This window comes from Jaculus jaculus, chromosome 9 (genome assembly GCF_020740685.1).
Source record: "Jaculus jaculus isolate mJacJac1 chromosome 9, mJacJac1.mat.Y.cur, whole genome shotgun sequence".
Classification (NCBI taxonomy): domain Eukaryota; kingdom Metazoa; phylum Chordata; class Mammalia; order Rodentia; family Dipodidae; genus Jaculus; species Jaculus jaculus.
Genome location: NC_059110.1, coordinates 55,974,976 through 55,982,808, shown reverse-complemented (window position 1 = coordinate 55,982,808; position 7,833 = coordinate 55,974,976).

Below are 7,833 nucleotides of genomic sequence, written 5' to 3'. Positions count from 1 at the left end.
TATCGTATGGCCTTGGTAAAGCAGACTTCAGACATAGAGGCATTAACGGCCTTGGTGGAACAGACTTCAGACATGAAGTCATTGTTTTGAGAAAGTTTTATTTTCTGTATATAAGCTTGTGTCTGCCTGAATAAACCTGAGCCTTGATCAGAACTTGTCTTGGCTCCATTCCTTGTCTCAGGTTCATTCCTACTTCCTCCTTCGGGGTCTGTTTCGATTCGTGCCACAGGCCAGCACAACCTCCTCTATAACAGGCAGAGGACTGGCTGAAGCTGGGATGGGCACAGCCTAATCTCTTATCAATAGCTTCCACAAAACTAAGTCCAGCCATTAAAGACTACAATGACCATTCACCTGCTACAGTAACAGCTCACCTGACTGACATCAGTAGTCCTTCAAAACCATCAAGTTTTCGACCTCATCATGGCTGAGAATGGAAGAAACTGTCTTTTCATTAAAAAACAAAAAAGTGTTATCTTATAAACCAATTTGGTAATGTAAAAGTAGGTATAAAAAATTCCAAATTCTCACCACAGAATCAATTTTAACACCACACTGTCCTCAGATCCATAAGATATGTTTAAACCTGTTTGGCTTTGACTATAACCATTACTTGGGCCATTAATGGGGATAGTTATATTACTTTTGATAGCCCCTGTCTTTATAAATACATCTAAAACCAGATACTACAAAATCTTGCACATCAACTATTCAACCAACTTTTATTAACTAATCTCTCTTCCACTCAATACTAACTTTTGGCTTCTTCTGACTTGACTCCTTATTGCTATTCAGAGGAGAATTGCCAGCCACTGACACCAGCATCCCCTGAAAGACCTGGCCATGGCCCCTCAAAGTAGGAACTAGCACTGAGAAACATGACCATGCTCCCTTATCCTTAAAAAATTCTGGAATGTTAGGTAGGACAAGAGTCCCAAGATGGAGTTGAAATGAAGAGAACAATAGCAGTGTAATTGATACAACTCAGATGTTTATATTTCCTAATCCCTACTCCCCTGATTTAACAATGCCTTGGGTCATAGTTTTTGATCTTATCTTAGAGAGAACTTGGCTCCTCTCTTGGTGGCACCTTCATATGATCTCTGTCCCTCTGACTAATTAGCTTCTCCGTTTGGTCCCTACTGTCCCCTATAGTTCCTAGGTACTTTTTCTTCTGTATCCTTCTCCCAAAAGGAAAAACTCTATAAAAACCCAAACTATCCATATTCACTCTGGCTGTTCTCTCTCTTTTCTCCTGTGAGACAGTCTGGAAGCTTGAGCCCCAATAAACAGCTTTTTCCCTGCCTCAAAGTAGTCTTGTGTGGTCTTTGGTTATTTAGACATTACACTTAACAAGTATACAAAGGTTTAAATATCACTGTATCATATTGTTGTTTGTCTTTTAAAAACTTTAACTTAATTTAATTTTATTTGTTTTAGAGAGAGGAAAAGACAGAGAAAATGGATGCACCAGGGCCTCCCATTACTGAAAATGAACTCCAGACAGATGTGTCATCTTATGCATCTGGCTTATGTGTGTCCTAGGAAATCAAACAAGGTACCTTTGGCTTTGCAGGCAAGCACCTTAATCACTAAGCTATCTCTTCAGCCCTGTTATTTGTATTTTAAAAGTATGCTTTGGAATAATGGATAACCTCAAAAGAATATATTGCTCAATTATAGAAGACAGATTCTGCACTGTTCCTTTTTATTTCTTCCAGTCTCAGAGATCATTTTTCCACTAAAGAGGTGCTCCCAGTGTAGTAGACAGTTATGGAGGAATATGGGTCCCTGGATCCTCCAGGGCTGGCTGGGGTTCCCCCAAAGGTACCCAGACAACTGCAATGAGAATGAGAATGTTTCACTTTTGGGAGACAGTCTCTGTGAACAGCTTGGTTTAATCAATAGGGAAATGGGTTTATAAGCATTTGGGGGCGGGAGAGGGGTCGAGGCAATTAGACATTCAAGGTTGCTTGCTTATGCCTAATCATTTGGAAACATACATGGAAGCACATAAACATTGGTAGTGTACAGGGGTATAGGTTGTGCAAAGGTTGCTGGCTGACACATTATAAGGTGATTCCTAGGCAACTGGCCAAAAGTCACAGTAATATGGGCAGAGCCTAAGTTCAGGTGTGCCATGTTTGGAGAGGGAGTGGCTTCCTGTAATCTGGGGGTCCTTAGCCATGCCTGGCAGCTTAGGCCAGTCTACTGAAGGCTCCAACTTGTGCCTGGCAGTGCCCTAGAGAGGAAGAGGTTTATTAACACTTACAAATACAGGAGAAGTTCCATATGGGCAGAAGAAGCCAGCCTGTTTCACAGGTCCAAGAAAGGTCCAAGAAAGAGAGGGGGTGGGGTGGAGAGGGAGAGAGAGATCCCACAAACCAAATCCTGTAACATACTTCAAGAACTCTAGTCAGTTTTCATATTTTTAGATTAGAATTTCAAATTCACCACCACACTTTAGGGTCCCAGTGACACCTCCTCCAGCCAGGTGACTGCAGATCTAAATTATAAACTGTAATAAAACATCACATATGTTGGGGTCCTCTATTCAAACTACCACATTCCCTTTCTTGTCTCCAGTAGATTCATAACCATCTCACATTGTAAAATGAATTCAACCCGGTGTCAAAGATCCCCACAGTCTTTATCAACTTAAGATGATTCCAAAGTCCCAAGTCTCCTTTTTTTAAGATTTAAGACTGTCTCTTAGCTATGATTCCTCTAAATTCAAGCAAGTTATATACTTTCAACATGTAAGGGCACAGAATAAACATTTTCAACTGATATCAGGCATATCAAGGAGAGACTAGAACAATAAAATTCAGCAGCTATCAAGCAAACGTCAAACTTCTGCCATTCAAGTCTGATACCATAACCAGTGATTGGCAATCTCTATATTTCTCCAATTCCTCCCCTCCAGCTAGTGTAAGTAGACACTGAAAACATCCATCCCAAGCCAATATCCTCCATGGGAGCCACTGCACAGTTCTGGCATATCCAAAATGTCTTCAGCTCTTTATGTAATCCATGGTCCATCTTCCAAAAGCTTTGCCAGCCTATCAGAGTCATCATTCCCTTCCTCATGGTGTGTCTCAGCAAGAGCTCCTGGACCCTTTTTTGTACTTCTTTATCCACATCATGCATTTTTTATGCCTCCAAGACCAATATCAGGTGAGAAGGACACAGCCATATTTTTAATTCAGGGACAAAGTAAATCATGACCTTGAAATGCAGGTTCCTTCTCCAGTCAACCCTTTCCAAGAGTTTGTGTTCCTAATAGTCTTTCCTCAGGTATACTCTGCACTGTTTTCATGTTAATCAGTTGGGCTGTTTTCCTTAACATTGTGAATGTGTTTGACAATAGTAACTTCATTAACCTAAAATAAATCTCAATGCATGTAATTTTAACTTGCTTGAGGTTTTCAAACTTAAAACATTAATCTCTCAGTCCAATACCTTTAGCCAAGCACATCAGTCCATTACAAATTTGACCTTGATCAAACCCTCTGGGCCTGGGAAGCAGAACACAGCCACCAGCCCTTGTGCCAGTAGCCTACTTCCAATAAAGTTTTCTGCATTCTTCCTTCACCTGAGAAAGTTCATAAGACAAGCCTCCAAATGCAATTCTTGCTTACACTTAGCATTCTCAGACTCTCATCAGAATAGTCCATAAAACTTGGCTTATCACTCCAGAAGGCATCTTTAGTTGTAAGTACCCATTCATCCAAAACAAAAGTTCCCCCCCAAAAATCCACATGATCAGATTCATCCCACCCAACATTCTGGTACCAATTTCTGAAGTAGACAGCTTCTCATGAACTTCCACAGCAGGTACAGTTATGGAGGAAGAGTTTGAAGCTTACAGATCCAGGGGAAGATACATAATGGCAGAAGAAGCTGGCCTTCTTTCACAGGTCCAAGCAGAAAGAGAAAGAAGCCACAAGCTCCATACCACAGCACATTTCAGGAAGTCCAGGTAGTTTGCATATATTTAGATTGAAATTTCAAATCCACCACCACACATTAGATTCCCAGTGACACCTCTTCTAGCCAGGTGGCTGTAGATCTAAATTATAAACTGCAATAAAATACTGAGTATATTGGGGACCGTCCATTCAAACTACCATACACAGTCATCTAATTGTTCCCATTTAACTTAATAAAAATGTAGTTAGTACTCTGAAGAATTGAGTTCTGTACAGAAGCTAAAATTTTTTATTTACCATAATTTTTCATGATTTCAAATAATAAAATAGATCCACCTACCTCACTCAATATAGTTCATCACTTTTGCTGATAAAACAGACTGTATTGAAGATTTAAGAAGCTTATTTACAAATTTTTTTATAATTTCAGTATTTCCTTTGTAATGTATGGTCAAATTACATACCTATATTAGGTTATAGAAAGATTAATTGCCAAGGCATCCTATACTGGACTCTAATTTGTACTACAGCATACATTTTAAGGTAGATTTAAACAATTTAGATGTTATAGCTGTGTCATTGGAAAGTCCTAGTCTCCTTGGGTGTGTCAGATTTTACTAATGCAATAAATCATGCTTCCTAATTGTCCTTGAACTCATCAGTAGCCAAATAAAAGACTGAATTTCTGTTTCTTTTTCTAAAATGCTTATGAAGTTATAACTAGTACCTATAATAAAACTGTAAATTGTGAATAAATGTAAGGGGAAAGTCACATGGTTGTGCTGATTTTTTTTTAATTTTTATTTTTTTTAAATTTTTATTAACATTTTCCATGATTATAAAATATATCCCATGGTAATTCCCTCCTTCCCCCTGACACTTTCCCCTTTGAAATTCCATTCTACATATTACCTCCCCATCTCAATCATTGTACTTACATATATACAAATCAACCAATTAAGTACCCTTCTCCCTTCCTTTCTCTTTCCTTTATGTCTCCTTTTTAACTTACTGGCCTCTGCTACCAAGTATTTTTTTTTAATTTTTATTAACATTTTCCATGATTATAAAATATATCCCATGGTAATTCCCTCCCTCACCACCCCCACACTTTCCCATTTGAAATTCCATTCTCCATCATATTACCTCCCAATCTCAATCATTATAATTACATATATATAATATCAACCTATTAAGTATCCTCTTCCCTTCCTTTCTCTACCCTTTATGTCTCCTTTTTACCTTACTGGCCTCTGCTACTAAGTATTTTCCTTCTCACACAGAAGCCCAATCATCTGTAGCTAGGATCCACATATGAGAGAGAAGATGTGGTGCTTGGCTTTCTGGGCCTGAGTTCCCTCACTTAGTATAATACTTTCCAGGTCCATCCATTTTTCTGCAAATTTCAATAACTTCATTTTTCTTTACCATTGAGTAGAACTCCATTGTATAAATGTGCCATATCTTAATTATCCACTCATCTGTTGAGGGACATCTAGGCTGGTTCCATTTCCCAGCTATTATAGATTAAGCAGCAATAAACAGGGTTGAGCACGTACTTCTAAGGAAATGAGATGAGTCCTTTGGATATATCCCTAGGAGTGCTATAGCTGGGTCATATGGTAGATCAATCTTTAGCTGTTTTAGGCACCTCCACACTGTTTTCCACAATGGCTGGACCAGATTGCATTCCCACCAACAGTGCAGAAGGGTTCCTCTTTTTCCACATCTCTGCCAACATTTATGATCATTTGTTTTCATGATGGTGGCCAATCTGACAGAAGTGAGATGGAATCTCAATGTAGTTTTAATCTGCATTTCCCTGATGACTAGAGACGTAGAACATTTTTTTAGATGCTTATATGCCATTCATATTTCTTCCTTTGAGAACTCTCTATTTAGCTCCATAGCCCATTTTTTGATTGGCTTATTTGATTCCTTATAATACTTTAAAATTTTTCTATTTGTTTAATTTTTCCAACTAGCAATAAAGTTATGTATTTCAGCCTCCAACATTTATTTTGAAATTATGTTTTCCTCTGTATTTAGTTTTATTTACTTATTTGTAAGTGTGTGTGTGTGTGTGTGTGTGTGTGTGTGTGTGTGTGTGTGTGTGCCAGAAACTGGTGTCACTGCAAACAAATGCCCATCTGGCTTTACATGAGTTGCTAGAGAATAGAACCCCTCACCCTTACATTTTGCAAGCAAGCACTTTTAATCACTGAGCCATTTTTTTAGCTTTCTCCTTTTGTTTTTTATTATGTACTTTCAGTATGAACTTATAGGATAATGATCATATTCCCATCAGGTTATATGCTTATAACCTGTCTTACTGCCACAATTCCTTTAAGGCCCTCCTTAGTTTGATTATTGGTATTCACTCTGGGGTCATGAATGCTTTAGTTGGTCTTTTTCTTTTCTTTTCTTTTATATTTTTGGAGGATGAGGGGCAATGCCTCAGGATATCTGTTCCTACCCTGTGGTTCTTACAACCTTCTTACCAGCTCTGGCTGGTAAACTTCAGTGCCAGAACTAGGTTACACTCACAAATTTGTGGGTCAGGGAGGCCAATGAGGTCCCCAAAAAAATGCAGGTCACTTCCAAATCACTTGGTTATCCACCAGGGCTGAATTTTAAGACCCCGTTGCTGAAGACACCACAGACTGCAGTCACAACTTAGGGAGAGGTCATACTGGAACTGAAAAAGGAGTCACCTCACTGTTAGGTGAATCTTGTGCTTCGTTTCTTTTCTGGAGCATTTCTTCATGTATTATAGTATTCTATTTGTATAATTTTTTTTTTTAAATTTTTTTTTGTTCATTTTTTATTTATTTATTTGAGAGCGACAGACATAGAGAGAAAGACAGATGGAGGGAGAGAGAGAGAATGGGCGCGCCAGGGCTTCCAGCCTCTGCAAACGAACTCCAGACGCGTGCGCCCCCTTGTGCATCTGGCTAACGTGGGACCTGGGGAACCGAGCCTCGAACCGGGGTCCTTAGGCTTCACAGGCAAGCGTTTAACCGCTAAGCCATCTCTCCAGCCCTGTATAAAATTTTTTGTTGGCAACTTTAAAATATGAGCATATTGCAAATTAGTTGTATTTCAGTGAGGCTATTCTTTTATTTCCTCTCTGTGTGTTCCTATTCTACTGATGGCCCTCCTCAGTGGGATATCAATAATCACTGAGGATTCATGAATGCACCAGTCAGTTCCTATGGGGAGGACAGTGCCTCATAGCACTCTTTTCTCCCCTCCAGTTCTTACATTCTTTTTCCTCAACCTCTTTAATTTTCCCTGAGCCAAGAGAGTATATATTACAATTCTCGAGCGCTGAGCTCTTGGAAGCCACTTTCTACTTTGAGTAGTTTTGGGTCTCTTTGGTGTCTATTGTCATCTTACTGGAGAAGGTTTTCTGTCTACTCAAGAAAGTAACACTCATATTTAATGGAGCTCTTCCTCTTTAGTATTTCCTAGTCCCTGGCTGATGTGATAGAGCTTATTTGCCTCAAGCCAGTCACTTTAATTCTCTTCTTCTCATTCTAATGGGTCGTGGATCTCCCTGATATTGCTTGTCATCTGCAAAAATCAGATTTTCAAATCATGAGGGGATAATTGATCAAAAGGCATAATCATTAGGAGGACATTTTCATGAGCATACCATCTTCTTTCAGGCAAAGAACAATGGCAACTTCCTTCTAGGATCTATGCTCTAGACTTCTCACTTGGTTCCCCATACTAGGCATGATTTCTGTTCCAGTAAGTGACTCTCATATCCAATTAGAGTAGTTGATTACCTACATAACTTATGTGATACTGTTTTACCAGTAGTTTCATTTTTCCAGGCATGTTGCTTTTGTTTCTTGCAAGAGCTATTGTTTGATCAAACTTTTTGTGAACTTTA